The 22,564-nt window shown below is 32.7% G+C and overlaps 1 pseudogene; it reads left to right on the forward strand.

Annotated features, from left to right (window-relative positions):
- Positions 1-1,128: 1,128 nt before the first annotated feature.
- On the forward strand, positions 1,129-1,637 carry LOC105179710 (large ribosomal subunit protein eL33y pseudogene; annotated as a pseudogene).
- Positions 1,638-22,564: the final 20,927 nt, after the last annotated feature.

A 22,564-nucleotide genomic window follows, 5' to 3' on the forward strand; every position in this document is an offset into this window, starting at 1 on the left:
ACACTAACTTGTAGTTATTATTACACTTAGCAAATTTACAACACAAATCATGGGTCTAGACGTACGTTTGGGTCAAGTTTCGTGGAATTCTGAGAACATTCCAAATTCAGTTGTTTTGCATGATTTTATTAAAGCAAGTTCTTTTCCCTTTTACACTAACTTGTAGATATTATTACACTTAGCCAATTTACCACACAAATGCATCGGTCTAGAAGTACGTTGGAGTCAAGCTTCGTGGAATTCTGAGCACATTTAAAATTTAGCTGTTTTGCACAGTTTTATTAATGCAAGTTCGTTTCTGTTTTATATTAACTTGTAGTTAATATTACGCTTATTAAATTTACCACACAAATGCATGCATCCAGATGTACGTTTGGGTTATGTTTCGTGGAATTCTGAAAACATTCAAAATTTAGCTGTTTTTCATGGTTTTATTAAAGCAAGTTCGTTCCTATTACACTAACTTGTAGTTATTATTATTCTTCGCAAATTATTACACAAATGCAAGGATCTAGACGTACGTTTGGGTCAGGTTTCGTGGAATTTTGAGAACGTTCAAAATTTATCTGTTTTGCACGGTTATATTAAAGCAAGTTCGTTTCCCTTTTACACTAAATTGTAGTTGTTATTACGCTTTGCAAATTTACCATACAAATGCCATGGTCTAGACGTACATTTGGGTCATAGTTCGTTGAATTCTTAGATAATTCAAAATTTAGTTGTTTTGCACGGTTTTTACTAAAGCAAGTTCGTCTCCCTTTTACACTAAGTTGTAGTTATTATCACGCTTAGCAAATTTTCCACACAAATGCATTGGTCTAGAAGTACATTTGGGTCAAGTTTCGTGGAATTCTGAGAACGGTCGAAATTTAGCTATTTTGCACGGTTTTATTAAATCAAGTTCGTTTCTCTTTTAAACTAACTTGTAGTTATTATTACGCTTAGCAAATTTACCACACAAATGCATTGATCTAGACGTACGTTTGGGTCAAGCTTCGTGGAATTTTGAAAACGTTCAAAATTTAGCTGTTTTGCACGGTTTTATTAAAGCAAGTTCGTTTCTCTTTTATCCTTCCAGTGTCCTCGTTCTGACTTCTCAGCATGGCGAAAAGCTTTTGGACTGTAGCAATGGTGAAGGGGAGGCAAGGCGAACGCGTCAGGCTCTATGACCTATGGTACAATCCTTGGGTACAAAAGGTCGAAGTCGGATCAGTATCCAAACACGTCGTTGATTCAAATAGAGGGAGTGAACACACAAGAGGAAGTGGCGTGGTACCAGGGGAAACGAATGGCCTACATTTAGAAGGCTAAAGTTAAGAAGAACGCTTCTCACTACCGTTGCATTTGGGAAAAGTTACATGCCCTCATGGAAACAGTGGTGTGGTTCGTGCCAAGTTCAAGTCCAATCTTCCCCCCAAATCCATGGGTGCTAGAGTGAGATTTTTCATGTACCCGAGCAACATTTGAGTTATTGGGCTCGTGTGGACTTAGTTTGGAGCGCTGCATGAAGCCTCGTCATTAGGATTTTAGCTACTGTTTTGAGTTCGGATAAATTTTGTAACTTGAAATGATATTAGTGGGTCCTATCTTTTCCCTTTGACACTGAATATGAGAATGCACATCCCCTCCATTTTGCAGCTTTTGAATTAGTTCTCAATGGTATATCCTTGCTATTTCGATAGTAGGAGCATTTCATTATTGTGGTCAATAGATTTTGTCTTTCGAATAAAAAAAAAAAGTTCGTTTCTCTTTTATACTAACTTGAAGTTATTATTACGCTTAGCAAATTTACCTCGAATAGTGCATGGGTCTAGACATACGTTTAGGTCATGTTTCGTGGAATTCTAAGAACGTTCAAAATTTAGCTGTTTTGCACGATTTTATTAAAGCAAGTTCTTTTCTCTTTTTCACTAACTTGTAGATATTATTACGCTTAGCCAATTTACCACACAAATGGATCGGTCTAGAAGTACGTTTGGGTCAAGCTTCGTGGAATTCTAAGAACGTTCAAAATTTAGCTGTTTTGCACGGTTTTATTAAAGCAAGTTCGTTTCCCTTTTACACTAAGTTGTCGTTATTATTACGCTTAGCAAATTTGCCACACAAATGCATTGGTCTAGACCTACATTTCGGTCAAGTTTCGTGGAATTCTGAGAACGTTCAAAATTTAATTATTTTGTACGGTTTTATTAAAGCAAGTTCGTTTTCCTATTACTCTAACTTGTAGTTATTATTACACTTCGCAAATTATTACAAAAAATGCAAGGATCTAGACGTACGTTTGGGTCAAGTTTCGTGGAATTTTGAGAACGTTCAAAATTTAGCTGTTTTGCATGGTTTTATTAAAACAAATTCGTTTCCCTTTGACACTAACTTGTAGTTATTATTAAACTTTGCAAATTTACCACACAAATTAATAGGTCTAGACCAACGATTGGGTGAAGCTTCATGAAATTCTGAGAAAGTTTAAAGTTTAGCTGTTTTACACGATTTTACTAAAGAAAGTTCATTTTGCTTTTACATTAACTTGTAGTTATTATTACGCTAAGCAAATTTACCACACAAATGCATGGGTGTAGATGTACAGTGGGGTCAAGTTTCATGGAATTCTGAGAACGTTCAAAATTTAGTTGTTTTGCACGATTTTATTAAAGCAAGTTCGTTTTCCTTTTACACTAAGTTGTAGTTATTATTACACTTAGCAAATTCACCACACAAGTGCCTTGGTCTAGATGTACATTTGGGTCAAGTTTTGTGAAATTTTGGGAACGTTCAAAATTTAGCTGTTTTCCACGGTTTTATTAAAGCAAGTTCGTTTCCTTTTTACACTAAGTTGTAGTTATTATTACGCTTAGCAAATTTACCACACAAACGCATTGATCTAGAGGTACGTTTGGATCAAGTTTCATAGAATTCTGAGAACGTTCAAAATTTAGCTGTTTTGCACGGTTTTATTAAAGCAAGTTCGTTTTCCTTTTACACTAACTTGTAGTTATTATTACGTTTAGCAAATTTACGAAACAAATACATGGGTCTAGACATACATTTGGGTCAAGTTTCGTGGAATTCTGAGAACATTCAAAATTTAGCAGTTTTGCACGGTTTTATTCAACCAAGTTCGTTTCCCTATTACATTAACTTTTAGTTATTATTACACTTCGCAAATTACCACACAAATGCATGGATCTAGACGTACGATTTGGTCAAGTTTCGTGGAATTTTGACAACGTTCAAAATTTTGTTGTTTTGCACCGCTATATTAAAGCAAGTTCATTGTCCTTTTACACTAACTTGTACTTATTATTACGTTTTGCAAATTTACTAAACAAATGCCTTGGTCTAGACGTACATTTGGATCATGTTTCGTGGAACTTTAAAAACGTTCAAAATTCAGTTGTTTTGTACAGTTTTATTAAAACATGTTCGTTTTCCTTTTATACTAAGTTGTAGCTATTATTACGCTTAGTAAATTTACCACACAAATGCTTTGATCTAGACGTATGTTTGGGGCAAGTTTCGTAGAATTCTGAGAATGTTCGAAATTTAACTGTTTTGCACGGTTTTATTAAAACAAGTGCGTTTTCCTTTTACACTAACTTGTAATTATTAATACGCTTAGCAAATTTACCACATAAATGCATTGGTCTAGAAGTACGTTTGGGTCAAGCTTCGTGGAATTCTGCGAACGTTCAAAATTTAGCTTTTTTGCACGGTTTTATTAAAGCAAGTTCGTTTCCATTTTACACTAACTTGTAGTTTTTATTACGCTTAGCAAATTTACCACACCAATAGATGGGTCTAGACCTATGTTTGGGTCAAGTTTCGTAGAATTTTTTGAATGTTCAAAATGTAGCTGTTTCGCACGGTTTTATTATAGCAAGTTCGATTCCCTATTACACTAACTTGTAGTTATTATTATGCTTCGCAAATTACCACACAAATGCATGGATCTAGACGTACGTTTGGGTCAAGTTTCGTGAAATTCTGAGAATGTTCCAAATTTAGTTGTTTTGCACGGTTATATTGAAGCAAGTTCGTTTCCCTTTTATACTAATTTGTAGTTATTATTTCGTTTACAAAATTTACCATACAAATCTATGGGTCTAGACCTACGTTTTGGTCAAGGTTCGTGAAATTCTGAAAACGTTCAAAATTTAGCGGTTTTGCACGGTTTTATTAAACTTCGTTTCCCTTTTACACTAACTTGTAGTTATTATTACGCTTCGCAAATTTACTACACAAATGAATGGGTCTAGACCAACGATTGTCTCAAGTTTTGTGAAATTTAGAGAACATTCAAAATTTAGCTATTTTGCACGGTTTTATTAAAGCAAGTTCATTTCCCTTTTACACAAACTTGTAGTTATTATTACGCTTAGCAAATTTACCACACAAATGCATGGGTGTAGACGTATATTGGGGTCAAGTTCGTAGAATTCTGAGAACATTCAAAATTTAGCTATTTTGCACGGTTTTATTAAAGCAAGTTCATTTTCCATTTACACTAACTTGTAGTTATTATTACGTTTAGCAAATTTACCACACAAATGCCTTGGTCTAGAAGTACATTTGGGTGAAGTTCTGTGGAAATATGAGAAGGTTCGAAATTTAGCTATTTTGCACTATTTTATTAAAGCAAGTTCGTTTTCCATTTACATTAACTGGTATTTATTATTACATTTAGCAAATTTAGCACACAAATCAATTGGTCTAGAGGTACGTTTGGGTCAAGTTTCTTGGAATTCTGAGAACTTTCAAAATTTAGCTGTTTTGCACGGTTTTATTAAAGCAAGTTAATTTCCCTTTAACACTAACTTGTAATTATTATGACGCTTAGCAAATTTAGCACACAAATGCATGGGTCTAGACCTACGTTTGGGTCAAGTTTCGTGAAATTCTGAGAACGTTCAAAATTTAGCTGTTTTGTACGGTTTTATTAAAGCAAGTTCGTTTCCCTATTACACTAACTTGTATGGATCTGGACGTACGTTTGAGTCAAATTTTGTGAAATTCTGAAGCGTTCAAAATTTAGCAGTTTTGCACGGTTATATTATAGCAAGTTTGTTCTCTTTTACACTAACTTGTAGTTATTATTACGCTTAGCAAATTTACCGTACAAATGCCTTGGTCCAGACGTACATCTGGGTCAAGCTTCGTGGAATTCGTAGAACGTTAAAAATTTAGTTGTTTTTTACGATTTTATTAAAGCAAGTTCGTTTCCATTTTAAACTAACTTGGAGTTATTATTACGCTTAGCAAATTTACCACTCAAATGAATTGGTCTAGACCTATGTTTGGATCAAGTTTCATCGAATTCTGAGAACAATCAAAATTTAGCCGTTTCGCACAGTTTTATTAAAGCAAGTTCGTTTCTCTATTACTCTAACTTGTAGTTATTATTACATTTCGCAAATTACCTCACAAATGCATGAATCTAGACGTACGTTTGGATCAAGTCTCGTGGAATTCTGAAAACGTTCAAAGTTTAACTGTTTTGCACTATTATATTAAACAAGTTCGTTTCCCTTTTACACTAACTTGTATTTATTATTACGCTTAGAAAATTTGCAACGCAAATGTACAGGTCTAGACCTACGTTTCGGTCAAGTTTCGTGTAATTCTGAGAACGTTCGAAATTTAGCTGTTTTGCACAGTTTTATTAAATAAGTTCGTTTCTCTTTTACACTAGCTTGTAGTTATTATTACGATTAGTAAATTTACTAGACAAATGTATGGGTCTAGACATACATTTCCATCAAGTTTCGTGGAATTCTGAGAACGTCCAAATTTAGCTGTTTTGTAAGGTTTAATTAAAGCAACTTCGTTTCTCTTTTACACTAACTTGTAGTTATTATTACGCTTAAAAAATTTACGTAAAAAATGCATGGGTCTAGACGTACGTTTAGGTCAAGTTTCGTAATTCTGAGAATGTTCAAAATTTAATTGTTTTGCATGGTTTTATTAAAGCAAGTTCGTTTTCCTTTTACAATAACTTATAGTTATTATTACACTTAGCAAATTTACAACACAAATGCATGGGTCTAGACGTACATTTGGGTCAAATTTCGTGGAATTCTGAGAATGTTCGAAATTTAACTGTTTTGCACGGTTTTATTAAAGCAAGTTCATTTTCCTTTTACAATAACTCATAGTTATTATTACACTTAGCAAATTTACAACACAAATGCGTGGGTCTAGACGTACATTTGGGTCAAGCTTTGTGGAATTCTGAGAATGTTCGAAATTTTAGCTGTTTTGCATGGTTATATTAAAGCAAGTTCGTTTTCCTTTTACACTAACTTGTAGTTATTATTACACTTAGCAAATTTCCCGCACAAATGCATGGATCCAGATATATGTTTGAGTTAAGTTTCGTGGAATTTTGAGAACATTAAAAATTTAGTTGTTTTGCGCGATTTTATTAAAGCAAGTTCGTTTATCTATTACCCTAACTTGTAGTTATTAATACACTTCGCAAATTACCACACAAATGCATGGGTCTAGACGTACGTGTGGGTCAAGTTTCGTGGAATTTTGAAAACGTTCAAAATTTAGCTGTTTTGCACGGTTATATTAAAGGAAGTTTATTTTCCTTTTTCACTAACTTGTAGTTATTATTACGCTTACCAAATTTACCAAACAAATGCATAGGTGTAGACGTACATTGGGGTCAAGTTTCGTGGGATTCTGAGAACGTTCAAAATTTAGCTATTTTGCACGGTTTTATTAAAGCAAGTTCATTTCTCTTTTACACTAACTTGTAGATATTATTACGCTTATCAAATTTACCCCACAAATGCTTTGATCTAGAAGTACATTTGGGTCAAGTTTCATGGAAATATGAGAACGTTCGAAATTTAGCAGTTTTGTACGGTTATATTAAAGCAAGTTCGTTTCCCTTTTTACACTAACTTGTAGTTATTATTACACTTAACAAATTTACCATTCTAATGCCTTGGTCCATAAGTACATTTGGGTCAAGTTTCGTGGAATTCGTAGAATGTTCAAAATTTAGTTCTTTTGCACGATTTTATTAAAGCAATTTCGTTTCCCTTTTACACTAACTTTAGTTATTATTACGCTTAGCAAATTTATGACACGAATGTATGGGTGTAGACGTACTTTGGGGTCAAATTTCGTAGAATTCTAAGAACGTTCAAAATTTAGCTGTTTTGCATGGTTTTATTGAAGCAAGATCACTTCCTTTTTACACTAACCTGTAGTTATTATTGCGCTTAACAAATTAACCACACAAATGTATGGGTCTAGACCTACGTTTCGGTCAAGTTTCGTGGAATTCTGATAACGTTCAAAATTTAGCTATTTTGCACGGTTTTATTAAGCAAGTTCGTTTCTCTCTTTCAATAGCTTGTAGTTATTATTACACTTAGCAAATTTACCACACAAATGCATTCATATAGAAATACGTTTGGGTCAAGCTTCGTGGAATTCTGAGAACGTTCAAAATTTAGTTGTTTTGCACGGTTTTATTAATGCAATTCGTTTCCCTTTTACACTAACTTGTTATTATTATTACACTTAGCAAATTTACCACACAAATGCATGGGTCCAGACCTACGTTTGGGTTAAGTTTCGTGGAATTCTCAGAACATTCAAAATTTAGTTGTTTGCATGATTTTATTAAAGCAAGTTCGTTTCCCTACTACACTAACTTGTAGTTTTTATTACATTTCGCAAATCACCACACTAACGCATGGATCTAGACGTAGGTTTGGGTCATGTTTCGTGGAATTCTGAGAACGTTCAAAATTTAACTGTTTGGTATGGTCATATTATAGCAAGTTCATTTCCCTTTTACACTAATTTGTAATTATTATTACGCTTAGCAAATTTACCACACAAATGTATGGGTCTAGACCTACGTTTTGGTCATTTTTCGTGGAATTCTGAGAATGTTCAAAATTTAGCTGTATTGCACGATTTTATTACAGTAAGTTCGTTTCCCTTTTACACTAAGTTGTAGTTATTATTACGCTTAGCAAATTTACCACACAAATGCATTGGTCTAGACGTATGTTTGGGTCAAGTTTCGTAGAATTCTGAGAACGTTCCAAATTTAGATGTTTTACACGGTTTATTAAAGAAAGTTCGTTTTTCTTTTACACTAACTTGTAGTTTTTATTACGCTAAGCAAATTCACCACAAAAAATGCATGGGTGTAAATGTACAGTGGGGTTAAGTTTCTTGGAATTCTGAGATCGTTCAAAATTCAACTATTTTGCACGATTTTATTAAAGCAAGTTAATTTCTATTTTATACTAACTTGTAGTTATTATTACGCTTATCAAATTTACCCCACAAATGCCTTGGTCTAGAAGTAGATTTGGGTCATGTTTTGTGGAAATATGAGAACGCTCGAAATTTAGCAGTTTTGTACGGTTATATTAAAGCAAGTTCATTTTCCTTTTACACTAACTTGTAGTTATTATTACGCTTAGCAAATTTACCGTACAAATGCCTTGGTCCAGAAGTACATTTGGTTGAAGTTTCGTGGAATTCGTAGAACGTTCAAAATTTTGTTGTTTTGCATGATTTATTAAAGCAATTTTGTTTCCCTTTTACACTAACTTTAGTTATTATTACGTTTACCAAATTTACCACACAAATGTATGGGGTAGATGTACTTTGGGGTCAAGTTTTGTAGAATTCTATGAACGTTCAAAATTTAGTTGTTTTGCATGGTTTTATTAAAGCAAGATCACTTGCCTTTTGCACTAACCTGTAGTTATTATTACGCTTAGCAAATTCACCATACAAATGTATGGGTCCAGACCAACGTTTCGGTCAAGTTTCATGTAATTCTGAGAACGTTCAAAATTTAGCTGTTTTGCAAGGTTTTATTAAACAAGTTCGTTTCTCTTTTACAATAGCTTGTAGTTATTATTACGCTTAGTAAATTTACTACACAAATGCATGGGTGTAGACGTACATTGGGTTCAAGTTTCGTGGAATTCTGAAAACGTTCAAAATTTAGCTGTTTTGCATGGTTTTATTAAAGCAAGTTCATTTTCCTTTTGCACTAACTTGTAGTTATTATTATACTTAGCAAATTTACTACACAAATTTACAGCTCTAGACATACATTTCGGTCAAGTTTCGTGAAATTCTGAGAACGTCCAAAATTTAGCTGTTTTGCACGGTTTAATTAAAGCAACTTCATTTCTCTTTTACACTAACTTGTAGTTATTATTACCCTTAGCAAATTTCGGATCTAGACGTACGTTTAGGTCAAGTTTTGTGGAATTCTGAGAATGTTCGAAATTTAACTGTTTTGCACGGTTTTATTAAAACAAGTTCATTTTTCTTTTACAATAACTTATAGTTATTATTACACTTAGCAAATTTACGACAGAAATGCATGGATCTAGACGTACGTGTGGGTCAAGTTTCGTGGAATTCTGAGAACGTTCGAAATTTAGATGTTTAGCATGGTTTATTAAAGCAAGTTCGTTTTCTTTTACACTAACTTATAGTTATTATTACACTTAGCAAATTTACGACAGAAATGGATGGATCTAGACGTACGTGTGGGTCAAGTTTCGTGGAATTCTGAAAACGTTCGAAATTTAGGTGTTTAGCATGGTTTATTAAAGGAAGTTCGTTTTCTTTTACACTAACTTGTAGTTATTATTACGCTTAGCAAATTACCACACAAATGCATTGGTGTAGAAGTACATTTGGGTCAAGCTTCGTGGAATTCTGATAATGTTCAAAATTTAGCTATTTTGCACGGTTTTATTAATGCAATTTCGTTTCCCTTTCTCATTAACTTGTAGTTATTGTTACAGTTAGCAAATTTACTACACAAATGCATGGGTCCAGACCTACGTTTGGGTTAAGTTTCGTGGAATCCTGAGAACATTCAAAATTTAGTTGTTTTGCACGATTTTATTAAAGCAAGTTCGTTTCCCTATTACACTAACTTGTAGTTTTTATTACACTTCACAAATCACCACACTAATGCATGGATCTAGACGTAAGTTTGGGACAAGTTTCATGGAATTGTGAGAACGTTCAAAATTTAGCTGTTTTGCATGGTTATATTAAAGCAAGTTAGTTTCCCTTTTTACACTAATCTGTAGTTATTATTACGCTTAGCAAATTTACCACAAAATGTATGGATCTAGACCTACGTTTTGGTCAATTTTCGTGGAATTTTGAAAACGTTCAAAATTTAGCTGTTTGCACGATTTTATTAAAGTAAGTTCGTTTTCCTTTTACACTAAGTTGTAGTTATTATTACGGTTAGCAAGTTTATCACCCAAATGCATTGGTCTAGATGTATGTTTGGGTCAGGTTTCCTGGAATTCTGAGAACGTTCGAAATTTAGCTGTTCTACACGGTTTTTTTAAAGAAAGTTGTATGGCTGTAGACGTATGTTTGGGTCAAGTTGTTTTTCTTTTACACTAACTTGTACTTATTATTACACTAAGCAAATTTACCACAAAAAATGCATGGGTGTAGATGTACAGTGGGGTCAAGTTTCTTGGAATTCTGAGATCGTTAAAAATTTAGCTATTTTGTACGATCTTATTAAAACAAGTTCATTGTCATTTTATACTAACTTATAGTTATTATTATGCTAAGCAAATTTACCATACAAATGCATACGTCTAGAAGTACGTTTCGGTCAAGCTTCGTGGAATTTTGAGAACGTTTAAAATTTAGCTGTTTTGCACGGTTTTATTAAAGCAAGTTCGTTTTCCTTTTACACTAACTTGTAGTTCTTATTTTGCTTAGCAAATTTACCACACAAATACATGGGTCTAGACCTACGTTTGGGTGAAGTTTCGTGGGATTCTGAGAACGTTCAAAATGTAACTGTTTCGAATGGTTTTATTAAAGCAAGTTTGATTCCCTATTACACTAACTTGTAGTTATTATTACGCTTCGCAAATTATCACACAAATGCATGGTTCTAGACATACGTTTGGGTCAAGTTTCATGGAATTTTGAGTACATTTTAAATTTAGCTGTTTTGCATGGTTATATTAAAACAAGTTCATTTTCTTTTTACACTAACTTGTAGTTATTATTACGCTTAGCAAATTTACCACACAAATGTCTGGGTCTAGACCTACGTTTCGGTCAATTTTCGTGGAATTCTGAGCACGTTCAAAATTTAGCTGTTTTGCACGATTTTATTAAAGTAAGTTCGTTTCCCTTTTACACTAACTTGTAGTTGTAATTACGCTTCGCAAATTTATCACACAAATGAATGGACCTAGACCAACGTTTGGGTCAAGTTTCGTGAAATTCTGAGAACGTTCAAAATTTAGCTGTTTTGCACGCTTTTATTAAAGCAAGTTCTTTTACTTTTTACACTAACTTGTAGTTATTATTACACTTAGCAAATCTACCACACAAATGCATGGGTGTAAACGTACATTGGGGTCATGTTTCGTGGAATTCTGAGAACGTTTAAAATTTAGCTGTTTTGCACGATTTTATTAAAGCATGTTCGTTTCCCTATTACGCTTACTTGTAGTTATTATTACGTTTCGCAACTTACCACACAAATGCAAGGAGCTAGACGTATGTTTAGGTCAAGTTTAATGGAATTCTGAGAACGGTCAAAATTTGGCTGTTTTGCACGGTTATATTAAAGCAAGTTCGTTTCCCTTTTCTTGTAGTTAATATTACGCTTTGCAAATTTACCACACAAATGCATTGCTCTAGACGTACATTTGGGTCATGTTTCGTGAAATTCTGAGAACGTTCAAAATTTAGTTGTTTTGCACAGTTTTATTAAAACAAGTTCGTTTCCCTTTTACACTAAGTTGTAGTTATTATTACGATTAGCAAATTTACCATACAAATGCATTGGTCTAGACGTACGTTTGGGTCAAGTTTCGTGGAATTCTGAGAACGTTCAAAATTTAGCTGTTTTGCACGGTTTTATTAAAGCAAGTTCGTTTCCCTTTTTATGCTAACTTCTAGATATTATTACGCTGAGTAAATTTACCCCACAAATGCATGGGTCTAGACCTATGGTTTCGGTCAAGTTTCGTGGAATTCTGAAAACGATCAAAATTTAGCTGTTTTGCACTGTTTTACTAAAGTAAGTTCGTTTCCCTATTACAGTAACTTGTAGTTATTATTATGCTTCGCAAATTACCACAAAAATGCATGGACCTGGAGGTACGTTTGGGTGTAATTTCGTGGAATTCTGAGAACGTTCAAAATTTAGCCGTTTTTGCACGGTTTTATTAAAGCAAGTTCGTTTTTTTTTTTACACAAACTTGTAGTTATTATTACGCTTAGCAAATTTACCACAAAAATGTCTGGGTCTAGACCTACATTTCGGTCAAGTTTCTTGGAATTCTGAAAACATTCGAAATTTAGATGTTTTGCACGGTTATATTAAAGCAAGTTCGTTTCCTATTTACACTAACTTGTAGTCATTATTACATTTAGAAAATATATCACACAAATGCCATGGTCTAGACGTACGTTTGGGTCATGTTTCGTGGAATTCTGAAAACGTTCAAAATTTAGTTGTTTTGCACGATTTTATGAAAGCAAGTTTGTTTTCCTTTTACACTAACTTGTAGTTATTATTACGCTTAGCAAATTTACCACACAAATGCATGGTTGTAGATGTACATTGGGTTCATGTTTCGTAGAATTCTGAAAACGTTCAAAATGTATCTATTTTGCACAGTTTAATTAAAGCAAGTTCATTTCCCTTTTCACTAACTTGTAGTTATTATTACGCTTAGCAAATTTACCACACAAATGTATGGGTCTAGACCTACGTTTCGGTCAAGTTTCGTAGAATCTGAGAACGTTCAAAATTTAGCTGTTTTGCACGGATTTATTAAGCAAGTTAATTTCTCTTTTGCTTTAACTTTTAGTTATTATTACGCTTAGCAAATTTACCACACGAATGCATGGGTCTAGACGTAAGTTTTGGTCAAGTTTCATGGAATTCTGAGAGCATTCGTAATTTAACTGTTTTGCAAGGTTTTATTAATGCAAGTTCGTTTCCCTATTACACTAACTTGTAGTTATTATTACATTTAGCAAATTTACGACACAAATACATGGTCTAGACGTACATTTGGGTCAAGTTTTGTGAAATTCTGAAAATGTTCAAAATTTAGCTGTTTGGCACGATTTTATTAAAGCAAGTTCTTTTCCATTTTACACTAACCTCTAGTTATTATTACGCTTAGCAAATTTACCACACAAATAGATGGGTGTAGACGTACATTGGGGTCAAGTTTTGTGGAATTCTGAGAATGTTCAAAATTTAGCAGTTTTGCATGGTTTTATTAAAGCGAGTTCATTTCCCTTTTACACTAACTTGTAATTATTATTACGCTTAGAAAATTTACCACACAAATATATGGGTTTAGACATATGTTTCGGACAAGTTTCGTGTAATTCTGAAAACGTTCAAAATTTAGCTGTTTTACACGGCTTTATTAAAGCAAGTTCATTTCTTATTACACTAACTTGTAGTTATTATTATGCTTAGCAAATTTACCACAAAAATTCTTGGGTCTAGACGTACGTTTAGGTCAAATTTTGTGTAATTCTGAGAATGTTCGAAATTTAGCTGTTCTACACGATTTTATTAAAGTAAGATCGTTTCTCTTTTACACTAACTTGTAGTTTTTATTACGCTTAGCAAATTTACGACACAAATTCCTTGGTCTAGATCTATATTTGGGTCATGTTACATGAAATTTTGAGAACGTTCGAAATTTAGCTGTTTTACACGGTTTTATTTAAGCAACTTCGTTTCCCTTTTACACTAAGTTGTAGTTATTATTACGCTTAGCAAATAACCACACAAATGCATTGGTCTAGACGTACGTTTCGGTCAAGCTTCGTGGAATTCTGAGAACCTTCAAAATTTAGCCGTTTTGCACGGCTTTATTAAAGCAAGTTCATTTCTTATTACACTAACTTGTAGTTATTATTATGCTTAGCAAATTTACCACAAAAATTCTTGGGTCTAGACGTACGTTTAGGTCAAATTTTGTGTAATTCTGAGAATGTTCGAAATTTAGCTGTTCTACACGATTTTATTAAAGTAAGATCGTTTCTCTTTTACACTAACTTGTAGTTTTTATTACGCTTAGCAAATTTACGACACAAATTCCTTGGTCTAGATCTATATTTGGGTCATGTTACATGAAATTTTGAGAACGTTCGAAATTTAGCTGTTTTACACGGTTTTATTTAAGCAACTTCGTTTCCCTTTTACACTAAGTTGTAGTTATTATTACGCTTAGCAAATAACCACACAAATGCATTGGTCTAGACGTACGTTTCGGTCAAGCTTCGTGGAATTCTGAGAACCTTCAAAATTTAGCCGTTTTGCACCGTTTTGCACCGTTTTATTAGGCTTACTAAATTTACCACACAAATGGATGGATCTAGACCTACGTTTGGGTAAAGTTTCGTGGAATTCTAAGAACATTCGTAATTTAACTGTTTTGCACGGTCTTATTAATGCAAGTTCATTTCCCTATTACACTAACTTGTAGTTATTATTAAACTTAGCAAATTTACGACAAAAATGCATGGGTCTAGACGTACATTTGGGTCAAGTTTCGTGGAATTCTGAAAACGTTCAACATTTAGCTTTTTTGCCTGGTTTTATTGATGCAAGTTCTTTTCCACTTTACACTAACTTGTAGTTATTATTATGCTTAGCAAATTTATCACACTAATGCATGGGTCTAGACATACGTTTTGGTCAAGCTTCGTGGAATTTTGAGAACGTTCAAAATTTAGCTGATTTGCCCAGTTTTATTAAAGCAAGTTCGTTTTCCTTTTACACTAACTTATAGTTATTATTATGCTTAGCAAATTTACCACAAAAATGCATGGGTCTAGACGTACGTTTGCGTCAAGTTTCGTGGTTTTCTGAGAACGTTCGAAATTTAACTATTTTGCACGATTTTATTAAAGCAAGTTCGTCTCCCTATTACACTAACTTGTAGTTATTATTACGCTTCACACCAACGTTTGGGTCAAGTTTCGTGGAATTCTGAGAAAGTTCAAAATTTTGCTATTTTGCACGATTTTATTAAAGCAAGTTCGTTTCCCTTTTACACCAACTTGTAGTTATTATTACACTTTGCCAATTTACCATGCAAATGCATGGGTCTAGATGTGCGTTTGGGTCAAGTTTCGTGGAATTCTGAGAACGTTCAAAATTTAGCTGTTTTGCACGGTTTCATTAAAGCAAGTTCGTTTTCCTTTTATACTAACTTGTAGTTATTATTACGCTTAGCAAATTTACCATACAAACGCATAGGCCTAGACGTACGTTTGGTAAAGTTTTGTGGAATTATGAGAACGTTCAAAATTTAACTGTTTTGCATGGTTTTACTAAAAGAAGTTCGATTCCCATTTACACTTACTTGTAGTTATTATTACGCATAGCTAATTTACCACATGAATGAATGGGCTTAGATCTACGTTTGGTTAAAGTTTCGTGGAATTCTAATAATGTTCAAAATTTAGTTTTTTGCACGATTTTATTAAAGCAAGTTCGTTTTTCTTGTTTATCTATTCAAGGTATATAAATATATATTGTATATGATTACACAACATGTGTTAGGGTAATATTTCACTACACAATACAACAAAAGAAAAAAGAAAAAAACTCTCCCTCCTCCATGAAATTTTGGGCTGCCCCTTCCTCTCTCTCAAAGGTTGAGTTTTTTTATCTTAATTACTCCTAGCAAAGGGATCAAGGTCTCCTTTTTCTGTGCGATGTGGATCATCTTTGGAGGATTCCTACATTGGAGTCTCGGGTGAACATTCAACGAAACTAACCGGTTGGAAGTTTGAAATTTAAAAGGTAAATTTCGATTTTAAGTTTACGCTTCTACTTTTATATTTCAAACTATAGCCTCATATGATTGATTTTTATTGTTGCGTAATTTTCATACTACATCGAACACCTGGGAGCTCAAAGGGTACACCGCTGGTATACGTTTACTTTGCGATTTAGTTTTAATTGTTATATGTATTTTCATTACCACTTTTACTAACGCGTTTCTAGGCCGTACCATGAAAATCCCTTCATTTACATGTTGCCGCTAAGTAATTTGTTTTCCGAAAGAAAAATTTAATGTTTTTCCAATAGTAGCATATGTGTGTTTCATTTGGCCTATTTGATTCACTTGTGAAATACATAATTTTCTGTGTTGCTTCTACTTCGCTTTTACTTATAGAAATATGGGAAGGATAGAATTCAATTTTAGTGACAAGACAAGAGAAATCACTACATTTTTGCCCTAATTTCTTTCAAAATTTATTTTTTCTCCTCAAATGTAGTTATATTTTTCCTCAAAAATGGTAATCAAGCTTAGAAAAAAAACCAATTTTCTCTCTAGCCAAAAGTACTCAATGATCACATGCTAGGCACGTGCATTGCACCGTTAACCTGTAGACAAAAATGTAGATGAGGACCAAAAGTTCTAATTTCTATAAGTTACTAGACTAAATGTGCTAATCCTGTAATGGATGGACCAAAAGGGAAACGTACCTAACTTATGGGACCAAAAACGTTATTTTTCCTCATATGGATTTTATTGTGAGTGCCATTGAAAAGTACATTCGTATTTGCGAAACTGGAGGAATACTATTTACATCGTGCATGCTTATATATACATACAAAAATTGGTCTTTTCTTACTACAAACTTGAGTAAAATATTTGTTGAAATTGTTGTTAGACAAATGAAAATGAATATGATTTTTGGTTATATATTGGATTTGAGCGGGTCTTCAGATCACTGTGGAGCTTATTGCTACAACGTGACTAAAATGTTGGTCATATGCATTTTGGTATTCGATATCGATTTCCTTTAGGAGCCACCTCTAGAGTCCATATGAGTACGCAGAAGGTCGCATTTATATTGATATTGCTCAGTTCGTCATAATATTCAATATGCTCGTAGTTTGTAAATGTTTAATTTTCTATATGGTGGCTCGATTAGATTTTTCTAAACTTGATCATGTGCTTCTTGCTAAGTAGTCAATGCGCCCGGAGTTGGACGGTTTGCAAGGGATGCTGGGGTAGCATTAGGCTTCCAATTGAGGCTTCGTCGTTCACTTCCCACTTGGGTGTCCTTTTATTGGCAAGCTAGGTTGCTTGTGTGTTATTGGTGCACCCATGTACCTAGGCATGGCAAATTATATGCGGTCGTGTGGTTGATCTCTATATGAAAGATAAGGTAGTAAATGGTCTTTGGGGAGACATAAGGTGGTAATCACGTAATTTGGTCTTTGCCTAATATGATCTTCATTGGCTTGATTGTTATTGTAGCTAGCCCATATGATGTGTTTAACCTATTTTGATAAACTTTTTTGTATTCATTATTTTCTTCCACGTGCACCCACACATGGCCTCACTAAGAAAGAGATCAAGGTGGTGGGAAAGAGGTTGAATTTTTAGGACATGTAATTGGTTTGGCCATTATATTATTATTTTGGTGATTTTATGGTTCTTATGATATCTATTTGGTCGCATCCCCGGGATAGGTATAAAAAGTGGGACCTTCTTAGACAAAATGTATAAAACCCCCCTGTGTTTTAAATAGTGTCCAAAAAAACCTTTCTATTATGAGAATAGACTAAAAACCCCTTTGTATTTTGTAAAACTCAGCAACAAACACCCTTTTTTTTTAACTTTTGTTTTTACCTTTTTCTTAGGTATTTTTTTTTACTAAAATACCCTTTTTTTTGGTTTTTGTATTTTTTTATAATTTGAATTAAAATATTCAATTATATTTAATTTATTGAATATTAAGTATTAAATTAACTTATATTTAATTCAAATAATTTTATAATTGTTAATTGCTAAATCTAAAATTATTTTTATTTAATTAAAATATATATTTAATTACAATAATTATTCCTAATTAGCTAAAATATTTAATTATTATAATTATTTAAAATATTCTTAATTAAATAAAATATATTTTAATTAATATAATTAAAATTAATTAAAAAATTAAAAAACAGAAAGAAAAACTTAACAATTTTCGCCCCTTTTTTACAGGAAGCTTGTTTCCAAATTTTCAGCGCCGTCCGGATGAGTTTCCAACAGACAATGGTACCATTCAAATCGTCTCTTCAAGATCAACATTTTGATAGCTTTAATTTGAGTTTTCCTCAATCATAAAGATTGAGCTCAAGCAATTACCGCCAAACATATTTGTTGTTGATTCATCGCCATCGGGTCAAATTTCAGACTCACAACACCACCATCAGACTCCCCTCTTTAAGATGATTCTGACGAGACCGGCCTCACTCAATTTGGTAAAGAATTTTTGGACATAGGACAATTTTAAGAAATTGCGCTGCCATGACGGAGATGGTTGTGGGGTTGGGGGGGGGGGAGTGGGGTGGAGTGGGTTAGTTAGCTTTCTTTTTTAATGTATAATAATAATATATTTTTTAAATTTTTAATTATTTATATTTAATATAAGGTAAATGATTTATTTAATCTAGACCTTTTATTTTTTTAAAATCTAAGGGTTGAGATTAATTGAGTAAATCATATGAACAATATTTGACTAAAGAAGATCCAACAGTCATCATAATAAAAAATATTATATATTGGGTAAGGGTATAACGGTCATTTTCTAGAAAAATAACACCGTTAGTGGGACTTAATGGGAGGGGACGATTGAGCTGAGTTTTACAAAACATAGGTGGACTTTTAACCTATTCTCGTAACAGGAGAATTTTTTTTGCAAACTTTTTAAAACATAGAGAAGTTTTATAAATTTTTTCCGGACCTTCTTTTGAGGTGTAGTAGTTTTTATGATGGCTACAAATTTAAAGCTAATAGTTAGAAAAGCCGTTCCAAATATATTTTTTGTAGTGTTTGTGCAATTCAATATATCTTTTTGGAAAGGCTTTAGCTTAACAATTGTTAGTTAATTTGTTTATAAGAAAACCAGTTTAATTGAATCCCCAAAGACCTTTGATAAATTTATGATGGACAGATAGATATTGCAAAACAAAATAAAATAAAATAAGAAGAGAAATAAGAATGATTGGTCAATTGTGGTTTATTTAAATTTTAATATGTGCCAAGTTAGTAATTCTTATATCTGTGTCAATAATTTACTGAATGACCTAATTAATAATTGTTTTAACATTATCTATTATAATCTTGTTAGTAACTTTATATAATGCACGAATACTTCAAAAAATTACTCAGTGCAGCATTGGACATGGCTCGTACATACCTCGACCACTTGTCAGACACAACATCCGCATGCATAAAAATATAAAGTAAAAAATAAAAAAAAGGACACACTATTGTATTATTGTTGTGTCCGACACATTTTTTATGTTTAAGATTTTTTCTATAATTTCAAAAAGTTTTGAACTGTCTTTAAAAAAAAAGAGTTTTGGACTTAACAAAAAGAAATAATAATTCCCTCCTCTCAGACGAAATATTTTAGGATAAATTTACCAAAAATTCGACAGATGGTCTTGACGATTTCACAATTTTAGATTATTAGAGATTTTCGTTGTGTATCTCTTAAAATAAACTGATTATGTAATACTTTTTAAGCCACATTTGATTAAATATTTTAGATATAAGACATGCTTATTTTATGTTAAATTTGATTTTTTCATATTTCATATTTTAATTTTATTAAAAACTGAGAACATATATAATAAAAATTATATCGTTTATAGCAGTGTCATTTCCATTTTCTATTCTAATATTTTTAAATTGGCTAAGACGTAAGGACGAAAGAAGAAGCTTTTGAAGAAGTGATAGTAACTTCATACCAGGAGCGAGAAAGGTAGCTATTGCCTTGATCCCATCTCTCATTCCCATTGGGAACCGGCTATTCCCACTTCTTAGAAAGAAGGAAATGCCTAATTTCTCGTGTGGTTGTATCCGTTTGTATCTGTCCCTATCGACGTGTCTGATGCATCATAGATAACTATATTAGTAAAACTATAACATGTAATACAAAGAAAAATTTGAAGATCTTTTTATTATTCACAATTTTTATAATAATATAGACACAGTTTATCTATGGTTTTATGCCATATTTTCTACTTTTTCTTTTCTTTCTTTGGAAAATGGATATGTGTGGTGATGGTTTGGGAGAAGAATTTACACATTTTTATATTTTTTTTACAAGGATCGATAATTTCTATCGTGTATTATTGAGAAGATCAAAAGTTATACACTTATATTTTATTCTATTATATTAGAGATAATAAAAATGTTATACAATGTACATAGTAATTCCATGTCAAATCTCAAATTACATTTTAATCTATCTTACAACAGAAAGTGTTCACTTTAGATAATAAATAATTTAATTTATTCTCACTTTTGTTTTAGCATACGTATGCTACTCTTCAAATTGTTTTCTTATATGACAATTCATTTAATTTATTTTCATTCGTCATTTAACCTATTTTGATATGTCAAGTGATTTAACTAATTCTCATTTATATCTATGCTAGTAAAACTTTCAACATTAAATCGTTTCAATTTTTCTAATTTTTTGTACGTGTTATATGATAGGGAGACATCTAGTAAATGTGATACATTATGAATATTATATACAGAAAAATTATGAGTAAATAAGTATAATGTGAAAAGTAATAAGTAGGAATAAATATGAATAACATGAGGTTTCAAGTCAAGGACCTCGAGACTGGGCATCGAGAGTCCTACTGAAACTCATACTGATTACATTCATTAGTTGAGTGCCGCATTTCATCAGCGGCAAACATTGAACGTCTATGCAATTTCAATGGGTTAGTTCAGAAGGTGGTCAACTAATTAAACTAACTCGCGAGGATTGTTAAATAAAAGCCTTGGAGGCTTGGTCGGTATGACTTGAGTCATCGGCTCCGATAGTATGGGAGTAGTCTTTAGACTTGGGTAATCACGGCAGTCATGTGCGTACGATGACTGTATCTTTGGTCTGCGTGAGAGGTGATTATGTCCCAGATATGAACATCATAAGCCTTGTCCGGTTCATTCGGAGTATGTAGCGGGAATGGTGAGTTTCAAGAAAAAGATCCATCCTCTCTCAGTATGTGACAGAGGTATCTCCTATGCACTTGGAGATATATTCAAACTTTATGAATATATGGCCATAGTAGTCGATCAAATAGGAAAAAGAGGTTTTTATGTCGAGAAACATGGCGTAACGCGATCTCAAATATTAAGCATAGACGCCTCGTCAAAAATGGGAACCGATCCCTAATTTCATGCTCTAAACTAAGGCTGAGAGATAGTAGATGGAAGAACCGTACTCGTATGGACTCTAGAGCCTAAATGTTCACATGACAATACACCTAGTCCTAGTGTCATGGACCGTTGCTACACAGCCATCCTTGGTGACAGGCTTTCTAGATTAAGGTTAATGAAGAATTATTAATTAAACTGAATTTAATTAATAATAGTGTTAGACACTAGCCCAAGTCTAGCTAAAAGGTAAACCGAAAGAGTCACACACAAATCACTAAAAATGAATATAGAATTAATTTGGAATTAATTCTATAACTAATTGGATTACTTACAAAAAGAGATCCATTGGATAGAAAAAGGCCCAAGAATAAATTAATGGCATTAATTTATATTTGATTTGTCTATATAATTTAATAAGTTGAGATTTATTAAAGAATAAGGATAATTTGGGTATAAGTATTTAATTAGATTAAATAGAAGTTGAGCTCATTTAAATTAGATTTTTATTAAATTAGATTTAAATAAAAATTCATTGGCTTGTATTTATATAAGGGTAAAAATTGTTCAAGCTCAATTATTTTGAGCCAAGAAAAATTTCATGGAAGAAAATAAATGGCTAGCAAATTGCAGTTTTGGAAAGTTCAATTCTAGCCATTTTTGGGGATCTTTTTATTTGAAATAAAAAAAAATATACCTTGTAGATAATAGTATATATTTAGAAATATTCTTAATTATTCAAACAAGATATATATACATATGAAATATAATTATCTGGGAAATAATTATGACGATCATTACACACAAAAAAAAAAAAAAAATCTCCTCCTTCCACCAAAAACCATTCGGCCGCCCCCTTCTCTCTTTGTGCACTTGGTGTAATTTTCTTCTTTCTTTCTCATCTAGCAAAGAGGATGTAGAGATCCCGACTCCAGTATGATGTGGAAGAATTAGAGGGTTCCTGTATTGAAGCCTCAAACGAGGAGCATTTCAAGGTATCATTTTAAAATCTTTTATTTTTTTCGTTTTTGGTAATCTAACATCAGCACCATGTTCGTTTTACTTTTAGTACCTCAAACGGTACACCCCTTGAACTTATTTATTTTCTGTATTTAATTTTTTGCTATTACGCATTTTATTTATCGCTTCCACCAGCACATTCCCGGGCCGTACCCGCCATCCCCTTCAAGACCATGTTTTGAACTTATCAATAATATTACTATCATTTGCATATTTCTGTTTAATTCTATCATGTAGGAAATGTCTAAGAACCCCTTAACCCTGATAATGGAGACTAATAAATTTAATGGCACAAACCACAACGATTGGTT

Source organism: Sesamum indicum, linkage group LG8 (assembly GCF_026168435.1).
Source record: "Sesamum indicum cultivar Baizhima isolate 11 linkage group LG8, ASM2616843v1, whole genome shotgun sequence".
Taxonomy (NCBI): Eukaryota; Viridiplantae; Streptophyta; class Magnoliopsida; order Lamiales; family Pedaliaceae; genus Sesamum; species Sesamum indicum.